Source organism: Asparagus officinalis, chromosome 1 (genome assembly GCF_001876935.1).
Source record: "Asparagus officinalis chromosome 1, Aspof.V1, whole genome shotgun sequence".
Classification (NCBI taxonomy): domain Eukaryota; kingdom Viridiplantae; phylum Streptophyta; class Magnoliopsida; order Asparagales; family Asparagaceae; genus Asparagus; species Asparagus officinalis.
Genome location: NC_033794.1, coordinates 16,968,654 through 16,978,619, shown reverse-complemented (window position 1 = coordinate 16,978,619; position 9,966 = coordinate 16,968,654). Strand labels below are relative to the sequence as shown.

Below are 9,966 nucleotides of genomic sequence, written 5' to 3'. Positions count from 1 at the left end.
AACAGTGGCAAATGTCAGATTTCTCGCCCAAATCCTCTCCCCCCCCCCTCCGATTTCGGTTTCTTGAAAAAACCCCGACTGTAGCAACTTTATGGAATACGTAATCCATAAATTTTTCCCCAGCCAAACTCTAGATTAGGATTCACAAAGATTCCATAATTTACAATTTTGCCACTGTCAGACCCTTAATACTAATCCTTTTCTATAAAAGTGTGAAACAAACAGCCCCTAAAAGCATATGACTTGAGGGTCTCAGGGTATGTATAGGAATCCAAAATGTAATGAAATTTATTTATTTATTTATGGAAGATTGATGAAGAAAAAGGTTCCACTAATCAATTTTTTTGGTTTGATGAGGGGACTTCTCTACGATTCTTCACGTATCAAACCTCTTAGCGTGGCTAAGGTACAACCCCCTAACACACGATATTGAATATTCTAGAAAATTAAATTCATGTGGGTGTTTGGAGTATTACTCATAGGCAACTTATCAACTTGGTTAGATCTCTTTTGATAATCCTTTGATGTTTGTATTGTTATATAAAATTATCTAAAATTCCAAAAAAAAACGCACTGGCATCCATATATACATAATAGACTACATTTTTTGAAAAATTAGTTGCTTATTATCATTAAGTATTGTTCGTGTTTATTTTAGTTTTCAAAAGTACATTATTTACTTTAAAATATAAATTTGAATTAAATAATATATTTTTCCTTCAGAGTTCTATCACTGATTCCTATGATCTTTTACTACTCAACTCTTGATTGGCAATTAGGGGCTGTTTGTTTGCCTAAAAAAAGAGGAAAATCAAAGAAATAGAAAACTATTTCTAAGAAAAATTATTTTGGGAACGTTTGATTGGCTAAAAAAGAAGAAAATCAAAGAAATGGAGATGAGATGATGTTAGTTGTCACTTTATTATAGGATGATGTGAGTGATTTTTTAAGAAAAATTGTTTTGATGTTGTTTGGTTGGCGAAAAAATAAGAAAATGAATTATAAGAAACATATATTCTTGTAATAGGTTGTTTTTTTTTGTTTGGTTCATTCTTAAAAATAAGAAAATAGATGAGATGAGATGAGTTGTCATTATATTATTGGATGATATAACTCACACTTAAGGAAATCATTTTCCTAGCTTTTTGGGAGGAAATAGGTGGAAATGAAATGTTAATGAGATGAGATGAGTTGTCACCATCTTATCCTAGCTTTTTGGGAGGAAATAGGTGGAAATGAAATGTTAATGAGATGAGATGAGTTGTCACCATCTTATTGGATGATGTGAGGGAAATGAAATGTTAATGAGATGAGATGAGTTGTCACCATCTTATTGGATGATGTGAGTGATTTAAAATTATAAGATGAGATGAGTTGAGTGATGTTGTGGATGAAAATAGTATTTTATTAGATGTGGTGTATAAGTTATTGGATAAAAATAATATTTTATTAGATGTGGTGGATGAGTTGTTGGATGAAAATATTTTTTTATTAGATATTATGGATGAGTTGTTGGATAAAAATAATATTTTATTGGATGTTGGGGTGAGTTTTAGGGATGGAAATGGATGAAATTGTACTTTTTAAAATTTTTACTTTTTCATTTCAATTTCTTGATTTTTTGGGAATAACCAAACAGACCCTTAAAAACAACAATAAAATAACTAATTCATCCTTAAAGTATGAGTGAACCTCATCTTCCCACCTAATGCATCAATTTACATATTTTGTCCCTTCGTGAGTTCAATATGATCATTTTGTAAGTCTGCGGTCAAATATTAAACATATTATAATGACTTAACATTCTTCCTTTACATTTCTTTATAATATTTTATTAGTATGTCTCCTTTTTTCTGAGACAAACTACTTTCTTCCAAAAAAAACTATGTATTCCTTCTTTAAAATTGAAAAAAATTTATCACTAATTCCTATCTTCTTTTACTATTAAATCAACTCTTGATTGGCAATTAGAAGCAACAATAAAATAACTAACTTATCCTTAAAGTATGAGTGAATCTCAACTTCTCATCTAAAGCATCAATTTACATATTTTGTCCCTTAAACTATGTTGTTAGTTCGATGTGATCATTTTGTGAGTTCACGGTCAAATATTTAACATATTCGTGACATGATAGTGTTTATTTACATTTCTTTATAATATTTTATTAGTACGTCTCCTTTTTTATATTCACGTTTATATTATATTTTATACCATCATTATCTATTTAATTTAAATAAATTTGTTACTAATAACATATTTTATCTTAATTGCAGGTTAATGAACAAAAGCTTAAGAAAAACTCAATATCTCATCTCTCTAAAAGCCCAAGAGTCCAAGCCCAAAAGAAGAATCAGCCAAAGAATGAAAAAGACTAGCTATCGATAGCAGTATCGATACCTAATTATTGTTACAGAATTAAGGGCTGAAATTGATTAACTTAGAGGTCAAGTTTAATCCAATGACTCTCAATCATTGTTGTAGGCTATAAATAGAGGTAGAAAGTGAGGGGTTGGGGTGTAAAAAATTTTGTAGGAGGGTTACTCTTAATTGAGAAGACCTTCTAATTTTATAATTTTTTATTACAATTATAAAAATACTTTTTTCACCTCTTCATATTTTTCTTTTCTTCTCTTTGTTTGATGATGAAAATGAAGTTGAAGATGGAGATGAAAATAAAGATTAATTTGAAGGTTTGCTTTCAAGAGGCTAAACCCTCTTGTAATGTAAATTTTCTCTTTTATTTTTATTTCTTTGTAGTAATTTAGATTTACATTAATGCCTTATAGAGTAGACTTATTTTCTTGTCTTTATTTCTTTCATTATTATCTTGCACTTTTAATTTGTAGAGTAGATTTATTTTCTTGAATAATTTAGATCTTCATTTATGTTCATTTCTTTTACAATTTAGTTAGATTTATTTCTATGTTTATAGTGTAAATTCCATTGTTCTCATTTCTCTTCTTTGTAATTAGTATTTATCTTTATTCTTTTCTTTTATTCTTCTCTAGTATAGATTTCATTTCTTATTTTTACTTCCTAAGATGTGAAACTAATTCTTGTAGGAATTCTAGAATTGTATGAAACTAGCATAATTTCTTTTGTAGTTTGCAAATTATTCTCTTGCACTTAAAATGATCATGTGTAGGATAATCAACTAGAGAACTAATTGGTAGAAGAAAAATTTGATAATCTATGCTTATCTTGAGTAATTTGATAGTTTATGCTTATGAATTCTAGAATTACTATCTAGTTATTGTTTGTTTCATGAATTTTAATTTTTCTTAGATAATAATTTGATAGGTTATGTTTTTCTTAAATGGTTTGATAGTCTATGCTTAATAAAAATAAAGTAAAATATGATTTAAAGAGAATGGTTTATATTCTATAATTGAAATTAGTTAGTGGATTCAGTTCTAGATTCCTCATATGTTTAATTGAATCCTCCATCTTTACTTTCTTGAATTTTATCTTGTTCTTGATTTTTTTCTCTTTATTTTCTTTGATTTCCTTCTCTCTTCTCGACCTTATTTTATTTTCCTTATTTGCATATATTCACAACCACTCCCCATATCTATCCATAATCATGCACTTACAACACACCTAATTGTCACACACACAACATAAGAACCAATTTAGATTTGTACCTACAACACCTTCCTCGTGGGATCAATAAATTTTTTATACTATAACTTGATAGTTGTGCACTTGTAACTTTTGGTTATCATTTAGACCCTAATATTTTCCGAGAAAAACTACATTCTTCCTAAATAAAAACTATTTATTCCTTCTTTGAAATTGAAAAAACATTTTTATAGATTGCATAAAATATAAGAAATGCAAAACAAATACTATTACATAATTAATCCGTTAAATATTTAATTGTGTGCTCATAAATCACCACGTTGAGCACATACACATTTTAAATAGTTCAGGCCCACTGTTTAAGCCTATGTTTATTTTTTATCCGATTTATACTAACATTTTTTTTATTTATTTTTTTGGTTTCTCACGAGGTATCCCCATACCCTATCATGGATGGTACTAATCCTCGTTCGTGCTTCGTGGCTGACACTAGCCTGGAGGTTTTTTACCTACTAGGGGATCCGAACACGGGGTTAGCGTAGTGAGGCCTTACACCCTTGCGCCAACCCTGCAGATTCTTCATACAATATTTGACGAGAGATTAGCTAACACTCAAAAAGAGGACTATCATAAACACACTCCTGTCCCATCTTTATAATACATGTATTAATTATCTAGGAGGAGGAAGATTCTTTTGATAAAAATGTCCATACCCTTTTTTAAATCCACCGCTTTTTTTAATATTTTTCGACAATTTTTTTCTTCCATGGATTCTTTTTTCTAAAAAAATTTACCCCGAGATTTGTGTTTGCTATTTTTTTCCTCTGCAGCTTTGATTTGTCCATCATCTTTTATTTTCCGCAATAAAGAGGGGAAAAAGAACGAAAGACTTCTACCAATCAATGTGACTCGACTCTAGAAACTAAGGAGGTGTTTGGTTCAAGATATTTTTTGGGGGTATAGGGTGGCTTTCTAATTATAGGATCCAAAATTGGGTTTTTTAGAGTTTTTGGATTCCATAAACTTTGTTTGTTTCAAATAAATTTTTAGGATATTGAATTCCTAATTTTCAAAAAACACTCAAATTTTAGAATTTGTAAAATCCTAACATTGAAAAAGGATTGGAGGCAGATCTCGCTTATATTTTCGTCTCCCTCCTCTCTTACCCACCTCCTCCATTTCTCGCTACCTATGACGCCCCTAGTTACACACAACACTGCAATCCAAGGTGAACCCAGAGATGTCAAGCCTGTCATCCAACACTGTGCATAAATATGTTTCACCATCACATTAATATCGCTTTAGTAGATATCAAAACAAGAAGTGAGGGAACAAATAGATATATCAAAGACGACAAAAATAGAACACAATATAGAGAAGAGATATCCAATAATAACTAAAATTTTGTTCCAACAGAAGAAAAAGTAAATACATCTGGTAAACTAGAATAAGAATATCGAATCGCTAATACATGAGAGTCAACTGAAAAATACATATGCACTCAACCTCCAAAATGAAATGCATCTCTAAAAAAACTAAACTCATAAACAGTCTACTGTGGAGCACTAATTAACTACTTATAATTGACGAAAATCTACACAGAGTCCCCGTCAACCTGCGCTCTCCGAACCCTTGACTCACTGCCTGAAAAAAGATGGAAATAACGAGTGTCAAAGCGCTAGCGAGAACATCTTCACCGTCCCCAGGGGGAGGGAGTTAGGTAAATAAAAATACTAATAATAAAATATATAATTCATATATCCTGAGCTAAGAGGACTTAAGATTTAGAAATCCACAACATGAGATGAGTACATCGAGCGAAATAATCCAAATAAGAAAACCCTCATATATATACCATATATCTCAAATTGTGGATCACTAAATATCAAATCCAAATCTTATAAATAAATAAATAATTAGCAAGGAAAAATAGACCATCAACATTTCATCCAAGACAATTAGTATATGTGGCATCATAGTATCTCACGCTACCCTCGGGTAGATGGCATGGAAGCAAAAAGTACAAACCTATGAAAGCTTCGTTGAAATATACACTACCGTATAAGAATGTCAAATGTTAGTTTATGTTCACAAATAGTACTTGTCTGAGCTCTAGGCTTCCTAAATATGTAGAGTGTAGTCATCTGCATTGTTATGCGGCTCACGGACTAACACATTTGGAGTGCCGTCACCCGCTATATCATATGGTACACGGACCTGAGAACTCAACCACTAAAACAATGATGCATCACAGAGTGTAGTCGACCGCATTCTCATTATGGTGCACGGACTAACACACTCAGAGTGTAGTCTACTGCGTTCTCATTGCGGTGCACAGACTAACGCACTCAAGCATCCATAACTACTATAAACTGAAACAATCGTCACTCCCTATTGTGACATACGCAAAACATTAGACTACGCATATCAATAGGCTCGTGCGTGCTCAAATCCAGTACGTGCTCTCTCATGGTCTCGCACGTAGGGCTGGCAATGGTACACAATTCCATTCCAACCAATTCATGTACCAACCGTACCAAATACGTTGGTATACCATCAAATCGGTATATGGTACATGGTACAGTATACCGTACCAGCTTTAAAATATGGTACGGTAGGTGGTACATATTTTCCTCTACCATGGTATACCGTACCTACCAACTTATATTATATTAAATTATTATATATAATATATAAATATATATCCTTAAATCTCAACCATAGAAGTAGGGAAAATAAATCACAACCATCAATTTTTTACCCTAACCTAATCTCTCTCAGCCTCCCACTCTCAGTCTCAGTTCGCCTCTCCCCAAAACTTCCCCCAAATTCCTCTCCCCAAAAATCCCTCTCCCCAAAACTTCCCCCAAATTCCTCAATCCCTCTCCCCCTTCCCACGATTTCAGCCCATATCACCGCCACGACACCGACGGTCCGACACCACCAGCTCGCCCTCCGTCCGTCGCCGACGACGCCACGCCGCCACGACACCGTCGAGCTCCTCCTCCACCGTCGAGCTCCTCCTCCTCCACCGGTATAGTTAAACTCAATTTTTGCTCCACTAAATTAGTTTAGGTGCATGGAATTGTTAAACATGTCCTTACTTCATTAAATAGGATTCATGAATGTTTATGGAGAGAACAAGGAGCACAGTCGCACTTGCACAGATACGAAGCTCGTTCACACACCTGCTCATGAAAAAAAAATATAAAGACCAACAAATTATAGAAATGTAAAACGCCATCAAACAACTGTATATGTATTTTATTCTTCTGCTGGTTTCCTTTAGTTTCCACAAGCAATTTTTTTGGGTGAAAGGACTAAATAAGTAAATATTGACTTGGGCTTGTAATTTTGGGTGAAACTGTGAGAGCACAAAAAGAAGAGATCTCGGTTTTCTTTAGAGATATTGGTTTTCTTTAGTTTCTTTCCACGGACCACGACATTGTCAATTTTATTCATCTGCTTGTAATTGGATTGACTTGGGCTTGTAATTGTAATTGTTGATTTTCTTTACGTTGTTTGGTTTATTTTTATTTTTATTTTTGAATTAACTGTGATATATGTAAATGAAAGAGGGTAGAGATAAAGAAGCAAATGAAATCTACTAAGGAAAAACTTTGATACTTTGTGAACTGGGTCATATATGTAGAGAAAAGAAGTCTAGCTATCTGATATAAAAAAAAATACATAAACAATATCATTCATAGCTAACAAACATGCGATAATATGGGAAAAGTACATTCTTAGCTATTAACAACCTTTGAAAATAAACAAAATACATGGAGCTGTCATCATTTGCATGTAGTGTTGCTGCTAATCTAAACATTATCTGAGAACACGTGTCTTTTCAAAGTTCATTAGGAACAATTGAGCTGTCATCTTTTGCATGTGCTCTTTGATATATGAAAATGGATTTTAGTGAAATGAATTGTTGACTCGTATCTGTTATTTACTTGATTGTATAAATGGTTGTATACATGATGGCTTTACTATTTTGCTTTCCCTTTCAGATAGGCGCAGGTGACATTCACCGGATGGCATTTACCATTGAACTTGCTATGGAATGATGTTTTAATTGTGACTTTGACACTATTTGCCTATATCGTTGATACAGATAGTTGATTGGCTAGAATTCCATTATAACATAAATCAAGATCTTGAACCATAACATTAGGGTCCTCACAATATGTAATTGTACACCGTCGAGCTCCTCCTCCACCGTCGAGCTCCTCCTCCTCCACCGGTATAGTTAAACTCAATTTTTGCTCCACTAAATTAGTTTAGGTGCATGGAATTGTTAAACATGTCCTTACTTCATTAAATAGGATTCATGAATGTTTATGGAGAGAACAAGGAGCACAGTCGCACTTGCACAGATACGAAGCTCGTTCACACACCTGCTCATGAAAAAAAAATATAAAGACCAACAAATTATAGAAATGTAAAACGCCATCAAACAACTGTATATGTATTTTATTCTTCTGCTGGTTTCCTTTAGTTTCCACAAGCAATTTTTTTGGGTGAAAGGACTAAATAAGTAAATATTGACTTGGGCTTGTAATTTTGGGTGAAACTGTGAGAGCACAAAAAGAAGAGATCTCGGTTTTCTTTAGAGATATTGGTTTTCTTTAGTTTCTTTCCACGGACCACGACATTGTCAATTTTATTCATCTGCTTGTAATTGGATTGACTTGGGCTTGTAATTGTAATTGTTGATTTTCTTTACGTTGTTTGGTTTATTTTTATTTTTATTTTTGAATTAACTGTGATATATGTAAATGAAAGAGGGTAGAGATAAAGAAGCAAATGAAATCTACTAAGGAAAAACTTTGATACTTTGTGAACTGGGTCATATATGTAGAGAAAAGAAGTCTAGCTATCTGATATAAAAAAAAATACATAAACAATATCATTCATAGCTAACAAACATGCGATAATATGGGAAAAGTACATTCTTAGCTATTAACAACCTTTGAAAATAAACAAAATACATGGAGCTGTCATCATTTGCATGTAGTGTTGCTGCTAATCTAAACATTATCTGAGAACACGTGTCTTTTCAAAGTTCATTAGGAACAATTGAGCTGTCATCTTTTGCATGTGCTCTTTGATATATGAAAATGGATTTTAGTGAAATGAATTGTTGACTCGTATCTGTTATTTACTTGATTGTATAAATGGTTGTATACATGATGGCTTTACTATTTTGCTTTCCCTTTCAGATAGGCGCAGGTGACATTCACCGGATGGCATTTACCATTGAACTTGCTATGGAATGATGTTTTAATTGTGACTTTGACACTATTTGCCTATATCGTTGATACAGATAGTTGATTGGCTAGAATTCCATTATAACATAAATCAAGATCTTGAACCATAACATTAGGGTCCTCACAATATGTAATTGTAATGCCATTAGCAGTAGGGATGATGACGATGCACTTCAGCTACAAAACTTGGTGTTTTAGTTTGCGCTATATTGTTTTTTGACTTGTTATTGGATTTAATTATGTATTTATGTTATTGTTGTAGAGAATGCTTTTACACAAAACTTGGAGGCAGTAAGGGGCGGCCCAAGTAGCAATAGCTCTGTTCAAACAACTGCTTAGGCATCAAGCGTTCGGGGTTTATGGCCTAGCACTATCACCGCCTACAACATGTCAACATGTCCCGCTTTTAGACCTATCATTTCTTTTTTTTCAATTGTTTTATGAATTTGTTAGTACTTTGGCAGTTTGACTATTTGGACTTTGGCATGTTCAATTTATGACTTCGTATTCGGTAATTTGGTTGAATTTGTATAACACTTTGGAGTTTGGATTTTTGTTGTTATTTGTTATTAGTTTCTTATTTATTTCGCAACAATGAATTACTGAATTAGACAATTAGTAAGACAGGTTTGGACTTTGGCAGCAGGAGAATTATGATCTTTTTAACTTTTTGTAATAGTGTTGTTGAGCTGGGCCTTTAAATTTTTGGGCCATATATATCTTGATAGAAGTCTATTACCAACCGTACCAACCGAGTACCAACCGTACCAAGTAGTTGGTATACCAACATTATTGGTTGGTAGAAATGGTGACTTTTTCCTACCAATTATATATTGGTTGGTACATGGTATTAGGAAAATATAATTGGTATACCTACCAATCCAGCCCTACTCGCACGTGTGTCAACGTGCGACTCGCACTTCGTGTTCACGATCAAAAGCATGTGGGAAGGATCAATGTTACAAACAGCACTAGACCAATCGATCAATATATCTCATCGATCGACCGAGCATGACGTGCATAACACATGCACAAAAACCAGCCTTGATCGGTCGACCGAATACATGTGTCGGTCGACCGACCAAAGGAAAAATTCAAATTTCCTGCTAA

The 9,966-nt window shown here is 33.2% G+C and overlaps 1 long non-coding RNA gene across 1 annotated transcript; it reads left to right on the top strand.

Annotated features, from left to right (window-relative positions):
- Positions 6,408-9,425, top strand: LOC109837942. Its single transcript, XR_002246510.1, has 2 exons — positions 6,408-6,617; positions 9,119-9,425. It is a non-coding gene; the product is annotated as an uncharacterized LOC109837942 (long non-coding RNA).